Here is a 15192-nt window from a genome sequence, read left to right on the forward strand (position 1 = left end):
CCCTAGCAAGGTGCCCCCTGCCCACATGGCAGCAGCGGGGGTGGTAGCATGGGCTTGTGCTCCTCTCTGCTGCTGCACAAGCAGGGGACGCTTTGCCAGGGCAGCGCGGGGCTTGCAGGGGCAAGGAGCTTCCCTGTGTCGCCCCGCTCATGCTGGGGTGCACAAGCTGGGCTGTGGAGGCCACAGGGGCAGGGCAGCAAGCTGGGGAGCTGGAGCCTACAGTGGGAAGCCCACAGCCCACACCCTGCCCCACACACACATCTGGGGGGCACGGGTTCCCCCTACCCCCTTCAAGATTGTACGCAGAGGTGGGGAGCTGGTCCTACCCCCTGCCTGAGCCCGAAGCAGGCAGGCAGCAGAGGGTGAGGAGCTGCGCTCTGCACTGCTCTACTGCAGCAGCTGCTGCCTCCTGCAAGTAGCAGCCAAGGCTTGGGTGCTGCTGCAGGGAGCAGGAGGTGGTGGACCTAGGTCCCTGGCCCTGTAGTCTTGGCAGCTGGGGGCCGCCTCCGGCAGGTCTGGGTGGGACAGGGGGCTGTGGGTGAGGGCACTAGCAGAGTCAGGGGGCTGTGTGGGGGAATGAGGGACACCAGCAGGGCCAGACCTATGCCCTGGTGAGCTAAGGGGGCAGGGGGAGCTCTGATTTTCCTTACTAAAAAATCCCAAATCAAATACCAAAATATATAGGTATTTAGAATTTATGTTATTATTGTGACTGAGGCACTGGTAGGCTTCCAAATTGTTTTAAAATTGTAAATGTATCAGGAAAACCTTATGTTCAACTGATACCTATATATATAGTGACCTTTCATTTTAATCACAGATTTTGGGGTTTTAATCAGAGAATTTGCGATTTTTTTATCAGGGAAAACCAGGATCCATGATCATCACTAACATCAAGAATTATGTAGTACAGAGCTAGAGGAAGGTCAGTCAGTATACCCTTTATGAATTTCTTGGGTCAGATCTGTGTTTCCTGAAAGGGGAAAAAAGGAAACATACATTTTTCCAAATAGGGATTTTGTCATCATTCTAATATTATAAAAGCCTTAGTCTGTCTGTCTGTCTGTTTGTCTGTCTGTTTGGCCCTAATGCTTTATTTGCACCCTGATTGATTGTCTTGGTAACCAAGCACAAAGCTGAGTGAAACAACCAATCAGAGTGCTGCAAGAGTGGTCTGGACACAAGGTGGTGGTGGCGGCACGATGGAGTGCTGCCATGACAATGAGGACGGAGGGACAGAGGGGGGGACGAGGCCAGCACTGCTGACCTGTCCCCACCCCCAGCCCTGCTCCCTGGAGGTGGCAGCGACGGAGTGGATGGAGCAGGGGGGGCCGAGGCCACCTTCCCACTCCCTCCCAGGGCTCTGGGCTCTGGAGGCAGTGGTGGTATGGGGTGCTGGCCGAGGGGGACAGAGGGGACAGTAGCGCAAGCTTCCCCCCTCCACTCTGGGGAGGAGGTGGTGGCACAGGGTGGTGGGTGGTGGCACTCCGTCCCCGCCCTTCCCACCCCCCACCCCACCATCATTCCTGATGGGCAATTGGCTAGTAGATAAAAGTCTGTAACCACTGAAGATGTCACTCCTTCCCCAACAACCAGACTCGTTCCTCATTTTGGAGGGTCTGAACCTTTTCATATTCCTGGTTTACAGGTGTGACTTAGATTCAAAAGTACAAAATGGAAGCTTTGAAAAAAGGGAATAGCCTAATAGGAAAAACTGATGGAGAGAAAGATTGGCATAAACCTCTTCTTGATATCCACCTACTACATTTTTAACTAAGCTTTTCTGTAGAAGATAAAAGGTAATTGTTTTAAGGGTTTGGTGGCTTTGACTGAAATGAACAGAAACTTCAGCACTAATTTTGGTACTGATAAAGTTATTCCAAAACCCCTCCAAATTAGTACCTTTATTACCATAAATTTGATGTCCAGTTTCTTCTGCTGAAATTATTTCAATTTTATAGTATATTCTGTTAACAAATACTGTTTTGCTGTAAATAGGGATGAGGAAGAAGACGAAGAAAAAAAGTAAGATTCAGTTTAGCATCAGATTTGCTCTTTTTGACAATAATGAAGTTTGCATTTACAACCTGCTGTTATCTACTATATAATCCAAGCCACATGCTAGAGCCTTAATGATTGGTTGTCAAATGTGCTGGGAACCTGGAGCTCCTAAAGTCAATAGCAGGTGTGGAAGCTCAGTACCTTTAAAAAAAATTAGACTCTTAATGTTCAATATAAAAAAAAAATGACAGTAAAAATGGCACTTATTTTCTCTATACCTGCTCCCTTTGAATAGGGAGCTTTACTATTAAAAAAATATAACCACTCTTGCTTTGCAGAGTACACATAGACAAGAGAAGATCAGGCAGTATTTTATACCATATGCATAATTGAAGATGATCTACAGAAGAAAAATTAAAAATGAGATTTGTGTATTTTTCTTTCACTAACTAAGGCATAAAAGCATTCATCACACCAAAAAAATGTTCTCCTCATTATGAAACTATCTTGCTATATTTTGTCTGACTCTTACTGCTGTCACAACATACATCACTCTGAAATCTCTTCTACAACTCAGGAAATAACAAGAGGATTTCACAAAGGGGTGTGGGGGTGGCAGAGAAATGGAAATACAGGTTTTCCTCGCTTTGTGCTGTACATGCATTCCTGGAAAATGGTGCATAACTTGAATTGGCATAAAGGGAACCCATTTTACAATGTAACAAGTGCTGGTAGAAATGAAAAAACAAAATGTAAAATTCAATCAAGAGACCCATTTGCTTGCTTTTGCAATATGCTACAAACTTGTTAAAGTGTTTCTTTATTAACTTATAAAGACGTGTTTTGCTAATTTTTGTTTTAAATAACATTTATCTTCAGAATGTCAGTATGATACCTGGCCCTAGTTTATTATTTGCTGCAAACACTTTGAGACAATGTTGAGAACTCAAATCAGTCATAAATGGCTTCTGTATCAAATGTCTGCAATATGTGTAGTGCATGCAGAAAAAGCATACAGAAGTTGCCAAATAATTCTTTCAAAAGACAGATAACATGAGAATAAAGATTACCTATATAACTTTTGTTCATACTTTCCTTACATGCATGCACTGTGATACAGTCTTTAATTACATTATCATATGCAGTTGTTCCCATAGTACCATTATCTTGTTCAGCAATGGTTCTGCCCCTGTATCACACTCCAAACTTGACTTGCAGTTTTTGGTATTTGTAGAGCAGTCCCTCTTGGTAGAAATGTTAATCTTTGTTCAAAGTGGTGTTAGAGTGATGTTGTTGTCATGATGGTCCATGAATTATGTGAGAGGCAAGGATTATTTTAGGATGATATCTCTTATCAGACCAACTGCATGGTTGGAATGAAGTTAGAGAATCGCCAATGAAGAATATCTGTCATTCAAACACATGTCTGAAGCTCAACCATGCAGTTGGTCTGAAAAAAGAGATCACCTGAAAAAGATCCTTGCCTGTCTTTGTTCAAATCATTCACACTTTCCCTGCTATAGAGAATACTTGCTAAAGTAGCCATTCATGATTTCTGTTTCTCCACTTTTGAATTCTGTTCTGCCATATGAAATCTTAGCCAAATAATACATGCTCTTTCCCAAGTAAATGCCTGAAACTAAAGTTGTTCCTCTCTTAGCGACAACATTGTATAAAAGCACTACTTTTTATTTTACACATAGCTAGTGGCTGTATTCCCAAAGAGCTATGGAATAACAACTCCACAGTAAATTAAGCTTCCCAGAACTTTTTAAGTACACACAAATATTTATTTCATTCATGAGAGAGAGAGAGAGAGAGAGATGTGGTCTAAAGTAATACAATGTTAGTAACTTTTTACTGTACTGATATTCCCAAACCAAGATATGCAATAGCCTGAGGAGGACTTTCAGATAGATTTGGTCAGGTGGCAATGTTCTAGGATGTCCAATAAAATAGGAGGTAAGAAGTACTCCAGAATAGGATTGGAAGTTGTCCCCTTTGGGAAAAAAAGTTAGATAACTTTGGTTACAGTTAATTTAGAGATCTAGATCTGATAGTTACAAATGAAAAGGTTAATGTTTTTGGAAGTTATGAGCTTATGAAAACTTGCATTAATAAAACTGCTGCGTTACCTAAATTACAAAGTTGCTATCAGGCATCCACTATAATAATAATGAATGCTTTTATACCGTCAAATTGTTGACTAACAGGCAACTTCTTAGTTAAAAGGTTTTGATCTTCACTTGTACCAGTCCAATTCCTTTAAGGCATACTGTAGTTTATGTGGGGTAGAATCAGATTCAGCCCACAGCTACTACCACCAACAGATCAACATATGTAATCTTGGACTTGACAGCTCCATGTAACTGCTATTCACACTCCAAACAGGTGGCTGCAGGAAGCTACTGAAAAGCTTGGTTTACTTATTATTATACCTCAAAGCATTGCAGAGTCCTGCATAGATTCAATGGGAAATGGTTGCTCTTGATTGCTCAGGCCCTACACAAAAGCCAGTCATCTCTAGCCTATTGTCATTTATTGAACATGGCTATTAAAGCAGAGTTGTTGGCTACAAATGTCCAACTCGGGATCCTTAAAATTCTGGTTTATTAGGCGGATTGAAACACTGTAACGAAGTTAAATCATAAACCTTGGGGCTGGTCCACACACACACACACACACACACACACACACACAAGCAAACTACAAGAGTCAGGTATACCTATCCCACAGGCGCTGGAATCTGTCGTCGAGGCTTCTTCCAGCGTGGTGTTATCTTCCAGAAGGGGGTCGCCAGCTGGTCCTTCTGGCTGGACAGGTCGGGTGCTGGTCAAGTTGGAGATCAAGAGGGCGCCACTGAGGGTCACTTTTCACTGCTTTTTATCTGTCCTTGGCAGACTTTGGTGACTCCCCAGTTTTCAGGTTTGCCCAATCCAGGGGTCGTTGACCCTCGTGGGACTTCCCCCTTGGTGGCTACTAGATGGCATCTGTCAGCCCCAGGGGTCATCCACATGTATGTGCAGGTTTGGGAGTCTGTTGATGAATTTTGAATAGGGCTCTGGGAGCGGTTGATCTGGAGATATTCATCCCAAAAGTTGGTCCCCGGCATTGATTAACTCAGACCAGGACTTGTAGCCCTTGAACAGTGATGTTTAGAGATTTCCCGGTTGTTACATTGTCTTTTATTGATTTCTTCCATTGGTTGACCTGCGGTTTTCCTTGGTGTTAGTTGCTGCCTGCTATTGTGTTACGCATTCAATCACTGATTCACTTGCTCTTTCAGGGGCCCGCCTGATACAGGGAAGCGGCAGTTTGACTCCTGCCCTTGTTAACATTGTTACTAAACACATTTACAGTTGAAAGTTGAAAGGTGTAATGCCATGGCACACAAATAGATAAAAATACCAAAATACAAGGGGAGATACAAAATGCGCACACACAAATTTTAAGACACAATTCCTTATCTTAAAGTGAAAGAAAGAGGAAGGAAGAAAAGGTAGAAGAGGAAAAACATATTCAAAGAGGGGAGAGCAAATGCAGGCAAGAGGAAAAGGGGGCTTTCTGCTACAGAGTAAACTGACAGGATCTAAACTATCAACTATTTATTACAGCAATGTCTTGTTGGTAATGTAAGAGAATATGTAATGGTCTTGTTATGTAAAAGAATATGCCATAGAAACTCTTTATGCACTGAAGAGGATTAGGTGGGGATTTGTTGAAATTTAGTCCATTGATTTTACTGCCATTTCTTAAAGTGAAAGATACTAAACTGATGACCTAGGTAAAAGGTGTCATTTTGGAACCAAGAGTTCTAGTTTTTTGTATGCCATTAAGTAATAAAAATTGTTGTCTAATAAGAATTGCTAATAATAGAATGTGCTAATAATAATTTGGCTATGTGGGTCTGTGGAGAAATCCCCCTCTTTCTGCCACTCACTTGGGACAAACTAGGTGACCCGTGTATCTCCTGGGTCTCTTTGTGATACTGGCTGGTCAGTCAGGTCACCGATGCAGGTAAAATTCCTAGGGGGAGGGGAGTGGGCTCTCTTCATCCACCGGGCATTTTGGAAAGCCACAAGGAATGCACCTCCAGGCTCCCGCTTGGATGATTCTCTGTAAGCAATGACCTGTAAACTAGCCAGAAGTCTAGAAATACGTATAGGCAGTTGCATTTAATAGCATCATTGAATCCAGTATCTGCAAAGGCTCAAATGACTTTTGTTTGCTCCAAGTGTATTTCTAACTTCTATACTACCCCCCAACACCACCCCCTCCCTGCCCCAATAGAAGTATCAAGTTACAGCGTGCCTGGCTGTGGTGCTGGGAGAGGGGAGAAGCAAGCCTTTTGCTCCCTTTGTTTGGCTAGCAAAGTTGGGCTAGGCTTTTTATTTTCCTCCAGTATCTGAGGTTATCTTTGAATGCTTCAGGCTATAGAAGCACGCCAGAATCCCATGGTGGGTTGAGCATCCACAAGGTCTACAAGGTCTGTGTACCCTGGAGGGCACAGAACCCTGATAGCAACCACACCCCAGTTGGTGGCAGCAGTTACTCCTGGCTTGTGGGTGTGCTCCGGGAAGGGGGTCAGCAGGATGTAGGTGCCCCAGGGGAGGCACCCAAAGCAGGGTTAGGGTCAGGCACAGTGAGGTGGGTGGCTCAGCATAGTAGTGCCCCCTACTGTCCTGTCATAGGGTCAAACTAGACTAAAGCTATGCCTCAGAGCAAATCATAGAAAATTAGGGTTGGAAGGGACCTTAGGAGGTCATCTAGTCCAACCCCTGCTCAAAGCAGGACCAACCCTAATTAGATCATCCTAGCCAAGGCTTTGTCTAGCTGGGTCTTAAAAACCTCCAAGGATGTAGAGTCCACAACCTCTCTGGGTAAACTGCTCCAATGTTTTACTATCTTCCTAGTGAGAAAATTCTTCCTAATATCTACCCTAAACTTCCTGTGCTGCAACTTGAAACCGTTGCTCCTTGTTCTGTTAATTACCACCACTGAGTAAGATTAGCTCCAAACCCTACTTCAGGTAGTTGAAGGCTGCTATTAAATCTCTTCTTAGTCTTCCCTTCTTCAGACTAAATAAACTCCGTTCCCTCAGCCTCTCCTCAGAAGTCATGTGCCATTGCCCCCTCACTATTGCCCTCTGCTGGACTCTTTCCAATTTGTCCACATCTATTCTGTAGTGGGGGGGCCAAAACTGAACACAGTACTCCAGATGTGGCCTCACCGGTGCTGAATAGAAGTGAATAATCACTTCCCTTGCCCTGCTGGCAACACTCCTACCAATGCAACCCATGTGCTGTTAACCTTCTTGGCAACAAGGGCACACTATTGGCTCATAGCAGAGCTGACCCGAGCAGGGTGCAGGGCCTGGAGCAAATCAGCTCATGTGGGGTCCTGCCCCACCTCCGATCCGATGGGCCCTGGACCCAAAGAAGCTGCTGCCACCATCGGCATGGGGGGAGGGGGGAGTAGCGAGTGGCTGGACATGGAGCCACCACTCCACCCAGCTCTGTGCCGCTGCTGCTCCCCTGTCACCCCGATTTGCCCCCCACCCAGGGACGGCCCTGACTCATAGTCAGCTTATTGTCCACTGTTAGTCCCAGGTCCTTTTCTGCAGAGCTGCTGCCCAGCTAGTCAGCCCCCAGCTTGTACTGGTGCATGGGATTGTTCCTTCCAAAGTGCAGGACTTTGCACTTGTCCTTGTTGAGCCTCATGAGATTTCTTTTGGCCCAGTCTTCCAATTTAACTAGGTCACTCTGAATCCTATCCCCACCCTCCAGCATATCTGCTACTTCCCCCAGTTAGGTGTCATCTGCAAACTTGCTGAGGGTGCATTTTATGCCATCTTCCACATTGTTGATGAACATATTGAACAAAATTGGCCCCAGGGCCAACCCCAGGGGTACTCCACTTGATACAGGCTGCCAACTAGACATCATGCCATTAATTACTACCATCTAAGCCTGATGCTCCAGCCAATTTTATATCCACCTTACAGTCCATTCATCCAGCCTGTACTTCCTTAGCTTGCTTGTGAGAATGTTGTGGGAGACCATATGAAAAGCCTTGCTAAAGTCAAGGTATACCACATCCACTGGTCTCCCCACATCCACGGAGCCAGTCATCTCATCATAGGAGGCAATCAGGTTGGTCAGGCATGACTTGCCCTTGGTGAATCCATGCTGACTTCTGAATCTCTTTCTTCTCCAAGTGCTTAAAAATAGATTCCTTGAGGATCTGCTCCATGCTTTTTTCAGGGACTGAGATGAGGCTGACTGGTGTGTAGTTTCCTGGATCCTCCTTGTTCCCTTTCTTATAAATGGGCATTACGTTTGCCCTTTTCCAGTCATCTGGGTCCACTCCTGATAGCCATGAGCTTTCAAAGATGATGGCCAGTGGCTCTGCAGTCATACCAGCTAACTCTCTCAGCACCCTCAGTTGCATCTCGTCTGACCCCATGCACTTGTATATGTCTGGCTTTTATAAACAGTCCCAAACCTGTTCTTTCACCACTGTTGGCTTCTCACTTTTTTCCCTAAACTGTGCTGCAAGGTGCAGTAGTCTAGGAGCTGACCTTGCCTGTGAAGATTGAAGTGAAGGCATTGAGTACTTCAGCATTTTCTGCATCCTCTGTCACTAGGTTGCCTCCCCTATACAGTAAGGGACCCACACTTTCCCTGATCTTCCTCTTGTTACTGACATAGTTGTAGCAACTCTTCTTGTTACCCTTCATGTCCCTTGCTAGTTATAACTCCAATTGCACTTTGGCCTTCCTGACTTCATCTCTGCATGCCCAAGCAATACACTTATACTCCTCCCTAGTTTGTCCAAGTTCCCACTTCCTATAAGCTTCCTTTTGGTGATTCATTTTAATGAAGAGTTCCCTACTAAGCCAAGCTAGTCTTCTGTCATACATGCTAGTCTTCCTGGACATCGCAATCGTTTGTTCCTGCACTCTCAGTAAGGCTTCTTTAAAGTAGAGCCAGCTTTCCTGGACTCCTCTTCCCCCTCAGACTGACTTTCCAGGGGATCTTGCCCATAAGTTCCTTGAGTGAGTTGAAATCTGCTTTTCTAAAGTCCAGGGTCCTTACTCTGCTGCTCTCCTTCCTTCCTTTCTTTAGGATCCTGGACTCAATCATCTTGTGGTCGCTACTGTCCAAATTGCCATGTACTGGTACATTCCCCACCAATTCTTCCCTGTTTGTGAGCAGCAGGTCAAGAAGAGCATGGCCTCTAGCCGACTGCTCCACCACTTGCACCAGGAAGTTGTCCCCAACAGCCTCCCACAAATTCCTGGATTGTCTCCACACTGCTGTATTGCCTTCCCAGCAGATGTCAAGGTAACTGAAGTCCTTCATAAGAACCAGGGCTTGTGATTGGGAAACTTCTGCTAGCTGTTTAAAGAAAGCCTCATTCACCACTTCCTTCTGGTCTGGTGGTCTATAGCAGACCCGCACCATGACATCATCCCTTTTGCCCTCTCCTCTGACCCTAACACAGAGACTTTTAACAGGTCTGTCTCCAGTTTCATACTGGAACTCTAAGCTCTTCACTCATACTGGCCTGTGGTCATCTACTCAGGCCCTGTGCAGGCCCTCTCCACTCATATAGGCTGACTGATCACTACTTAAGCCCTCTGCTCTCCTTTGGCCTGATGGTGCCTGTACAGGCCATCTCCCCTCATTAGCCATTGTTGGCTTAGGCTGTCTCCACTCACACATGAACGACAGAGGCTGGGGGGGGGGGGGGGCATGGCGACCGCCTGCAGACAGTGGGGGCTGTGGCGGTGGCATGGCGGCAGTGGGTGGCAAGCTCCCGCAGGCAGCCACAGCAGTGTCGGTGGCAAGGGCGGAGGGTGGCGAGTGCTGACCAGTGGTCGGTGACCACCTGCAGTTACTGCCAGCAGTGTTGGAGGTAAGGTAGGGGTGACGAGAGGCAACCGTCTGCAGGCACCACCAGCAGCATCGGCGGCGCTTCTCTGAGGGGGTGCACCACCAATCTCAGGGGGTGCACGTGGCTGGGCTTTCTGTTCAGGCTTCCTTCACAGCAGCCTGGCCTCTCTGCTCAGGCCCTTATCTACTCTCTTAATGATCTGGCCTTATCTACTCAGGTCCTTATCATTGTCGATAGCCTGGTTCTGGTTGCTCAGGCCCATCTTATGCCTTAGGCCTGGCTCTGGGATGCTCAGGTCCTCTTTTAGTTCTGGCTCCAGCCAGCTCAGACATTTAATAGCCTGGCCGTGGCTCTTAGGCCATAGCCTGGCCTACCAGCTCAGGCCTTCTTTACAATAGCCTAACCTCCCTGCTCAGGCTTCCTTCTACTCCCTGGGACCCCTTGGCTCTCCTGGCCCCCTGTTTTTTCTCGGATCCCTTGCTTTTCTTTCAGGGTGTGCTCCCTTAGCTTTTCCCTCCCATGAGGTAACCCACTCCACAAGACTTTCTCTGGGGCCCTGCTCAACTGGCTCCTTACTCTCGGCCTCAGCCAGTCTAGGGACCCTTGTGGGGTCCCTTGGAACCTCCTCCATCCCATCTCCTGTCCTCCAATCATTGCAATGACTTCCTGGAGCAATGGTACTCCATCCCCAAGAGCGCTGCTCCTTTTGCTCCACTACTGTAACTGTCAGCTCACAGCTCTCTGCCTAGTCCGGGGCCCTGACCAAACCCAGGCTCCCTCAGCCAGTTCCCTGCCCCAGCAATCACATGAGGCATCTCATTGCCTCTACCTGTCAGTCTTTTAACCTACAGGCTGTTCTACTGAGGACGCGCTTCACCTGCTGGGCTTCCTCAGTTTCACTGGCTTGCCTTAAAGTGGCAGGCACAAATAGTGCCCTGACACACCATCCATGACAGTGCTCCAGTCATGCAAGCTATCCCACCAAGTCTCTGTTATTCCAATTACATCATAGTTCTATGACTGTGCGAGGACTTCCAGTGCTTCCTGCTTGTTTCCCAGGCTCTATGCATTTGTGTATGGGCACCTAAGGTAACTAATCGATTTCCCTGATTTCTCAGGAAGAATGAGAGCACCTCCTCTGTTGCCCCTTCCTGCTGGCTTTTCCTCGTCCTCCAGGTCTCCCGCTTCCGAACTTAGCTCAGGGCTTTGGTCTCCATCCCCCAGTGAACCTAGTTTAATCACAAGAAGAAGATTAAAGACAGAGGCACACAAACGTGTTTAAGAAAACGCGTTTCACAGAACAACTACTCGCTTTCGGAACTCACCATCCTCGTGCTCAGGGGAAATTTACAAAATGCCTTCAAATGGCAGGCCTGGGGGGAAAATAATAAGCTGGTTGGACACTAAGAACCAAGTACTAAATGCAGGCATTGACTTAATGGCTCATTAAAATTCTACCCGAGTCCTAATAATCTCTCCACTCTACATGTGTTAAGGTTCCTCTCCACTTTTTAATGGTAGCCCAATTAGCACATTGCTGCTGCCCATGTGACATCCCGTTAAAAAACAAAACAAAACATTTGACAGTGTAGAAATCAGTGGTATTACAGAATATTGATTTGCATTGCATTACTGTCAGATAACAGATACAAATCATTTTAAAATGAATACACAGGTACGGCCCACATAACACGTTGAGAGGTGCAAGTGTGGCCCATTGTGCCAAATAGGTTGAGAACCACTGGCCTAGATCATCTACTAATCAAGCTATCCTTTCTTCCATTTTTTTTTTTTTTTGGTTATCAACTTTTGGGAATCTCGCTATACCAATTTCATAGCCCTGTAGGCTATTTTAGCCCTAGCTGAGCCTCACTGAGGTCTGAGACAAATGCAATGCATTGCATTTGAAAGCTTGACTTATGTCTATCCCAACCATGTTCCAGTAATGGATATCACTCACACATCCTTTCTTCTCACATAGTTAAAGCCGTGAAATACTACAGAAAGTAGTGATAAGGACTATCTTTTACTCTTCCAACTTGTGTAGAGTTATTTTGAATAGTAACATTAGGTATCCACTCAGCAATATGTACAGGATTGGTAACTGGGGTTATTTATGAACCAAGGATAAACCAAGGATATATTATTTAATCCTTGTGCAAAAGTGTTTTTGAGGTCAAGACTCGAGCATTTCAAAGTATGCATAAGGTACTGTTATCAGCTGAGATCAGTGGGAGACTTTTTCTTCTACTGTCATAAAGATCAGTAGGTTTACAGCACTACATAAAATCTGCTTTGCGCAATGAATCACAGTTTGGTTCACGTGTGGCAGCGGCCTAACAGGAAGTTTGTCTTGTTAGTCTTATGACACAGTAATTTCTGTACATACAGTGTAGTTTACTGAGTTTGTGACTGGGAGCCACTTCTGACTAGAAAAGTCAAGTCATTGCTTTCCCCCGAGGCCTTGGGCAAATTACTTTAATAAAACTGTTTTCTTCCCTTTAAAACAGAGATAAATACATCAGCCCTCAGGCAAACAAGATCCTGGGCAAAATTTACCCCTGGCTCTGCCCAATCTCATCTGGTCCTGGCTCAGCCCTCTCCTACTTCATCATATGTGGTGGTGGTCAATCTTTAGGTCCCTGTTTTACTAGCAGAGGGGGGAAAAACTATTGCATATGCTTTGTATGTGGTTTCCAAAAGCTAATAACATGGTATTGAAACCAGTTTCCTCAAAAACAACAAACCCAGCTCTTCTTAAGGAGAATTACATCCTTACAAATCATGCTGGAATGACTAGTTTATTTTTTTTTAGCCTCCTTTCTAGTAACTTGTAATTTGGTCCTCTTGCTCTTAACTGTGCTGCTTTTCAACTGTGTTTACAATATGTTTTCAATCAGTGTGCCTTTTTATTTAAATTTTTCCTTTTATAAAAGATTCTTGTCCGGGCTAACTCTGGTTCCCTGGAATGTATGGTACAGACATTGGAGGAAGCACTAAAAAAGGATACTTCGTGATTTGTGAAAAAACCTGAGTTCTCTAAGCAGGTGGTAAGTACATAATAATTATGCATATGGTGGCATTAGAAATTAGATCTTCTGGATCAGTAGTGCTCAAGCTTTTACCCTGTGGGCTGGATGAGCAGTGCATGTTCCATCAGTGGGCTGGATCTGACCTGTGGCCCCAATCTGTCACCCAGGGCCAGTATGATGGCCATACTGAGGAGGGGGGCGGGGTGGGGGGGGCGAGTGTAGGGAGCAGCTTAGCCCTGATCCAGCCACACAGAGGGAAGAGGGTGTGGCCTAGCCCCAACCTGGCTGCACAGGGAGAAGACAGTCTGGCCTGGCCTTATCTGGCTGTGGAGGTAAGGAACATGGGAATTTGGCAGCAGGGAAGGGTGTTGGTATTAATGGCCACTCCTCCCCTGCTGCCAAATTTTCTGACCTGTGGGGAGTCCCATGGGCCAAATGCAGGCTGTATTTGACCCATAGCCTGGAGGTTGAGCACCTGTGTTCTAGATGATTTTTTAGTTTATTCTTTGCCCCTGGGATAGTAGATTTTTTTTTTCTTCCCTAAAGTATGTTTCTAGTCCTCTGGGTTTTTTTGTTTCGTAGATTATTCTAATATAGGCTGCAGGTGTTGAACAGATTCAAGTAAAACAACAGTTGCCAAATAAAAAGCAACTGTTATCAAGTTTGATTATGTTGTTCTAAGAAGGGAAACTATCATTCTTCTGTTAGTTTATATATTTGCTAAATAGCTTAAATAACTTTGTGGTTGCTTTGGTTTCTGTTTAAAAACTAACAGTTCTAAAATGAGATAAGGAAGAAGGCTGCTCTTGTTTTAAAACAGCACTGAACATCAGGAGATCTGGGTTTCATTCCTGGCTCTGACAAAGTTTTCTATTGTAACGTTGAACCAAACAGCTTGTTCACCCTGGGAAAACTTTTCAAAAGAGCTTAAGTCCAATCTTTTAAACTGATACAACCTGTGAGAGGGGGAAGATCACATGGCCAGTTGCAATGCCAGCCCACTCCTCTGTCCAAGGCAGTTCACCCTGTCTCTCTTTCCATGACTTGCTGTTCAGTAATACAAGTTGAAATAAGTGGGAAGCTGCCCATTTAATGCCCTGATGCCTTGGGGTCTACACACAGCTCCGACCTCCCCTTTCCATGTCCTGTGCCTCACAGATGGCATCCAGAATTATTAGTTGCTTCAGTCAGAAGTCGAGCCAAACTCTGCCCCTTGCTGGACCTCTCACAGTCTTCTCATTCATGCTAACCCCTCTCACAGGGCCTCATTCACTCCACTCCCTCTCACAGGGTCTCTTTCACACTGCCCCTCACTAGGCCACTCTCAACCCATCCTGCTCCTTAGAGCGGCCTTTGGGCTATCATGTTTGCCTACATACACTCCAGGTGATCCCCCTGCAGCTCTTCGGGTGCCTTTTGCAGCCTTCTCTACCAGTAATGTTTCTTACGCCTAACACTAGGCCAACTTTAGCCACAAGCCCCTCTCTTGGCTCTTCTTGCCCTGTTCCTGGGGCCACTCTCTACCCCCTCACTGGGAACAACTCTATGCCCTCCTTTCTGGGCTTGGGGTCTTACACCCCCAGGGACTCAGGTGCCTTTCCCTCAGTGTGCCTGGTCCCATTGTCTGATCTATAACCCACTGGGTAGTGGGGGCTAGGGTTATAAGGCACCCCTACCTGCCTTTCACTGGTGAGGCAACTGGCCTGGCATTTCTGGGAAGCTACCCTGCCACGGGTACCCCATCAGGCTATCCTTCCCCAGCAGGGTGCAGTTTCAAATCATACCCAGGACCAGGAGCCTCCTGCTATCCTCATAGCTCCTGCCCTTACTTCTAAGGTGTTCCTGAGCATCCACTCAGCCAGATGTTGTTCTGCTGGCTGCCAGCAGCAGACAGCTGGCTCAGCCCTGAGTGCCTGAGCTAAAATAGAATCTGCTCATCTCTCTCCTCCATTCACATAGCGCTCACCAGGTCATGTGACAGCCTCCTCAGGGCTGGCCTGCACCTGCTGGCTGCCCTGCTGCCACTCAAAGCCCTTAAAGTGACAGGCACCAAAGGTGTTCTGTCACACCACCAATAATGGAAAGGTTTTAAAGGCAGTTTCCTGGTTATGGAAGTTAGTTGTTTTCTTACCCAAATTTAACCCTCATTGGTTGTGTTTTACCCATTGATTTCTTTTCAAATGTTCTTTGGTTTGCTTTTTGTTTTATCAATAAATTATATAAGTTTGCCGGAGACCAAACACAAATCTCCCATTCTTTG

The sequence above is a fragment of the Alligator mississippiensis genome, chromosome 3 (genome assembly GCF_030867095.1).
Source record: "Alligator mississippiensis isolate rAllMis1 chromosome 3, rAllMis1, whole genome shotgun sequence".
Taxonomy (NCBI): domain Eukaryota; kingdom Metazoa; phylum Chordata; order Crocodylia; family Alligatoridae; genus Alligator; species Alligator mississippiensis.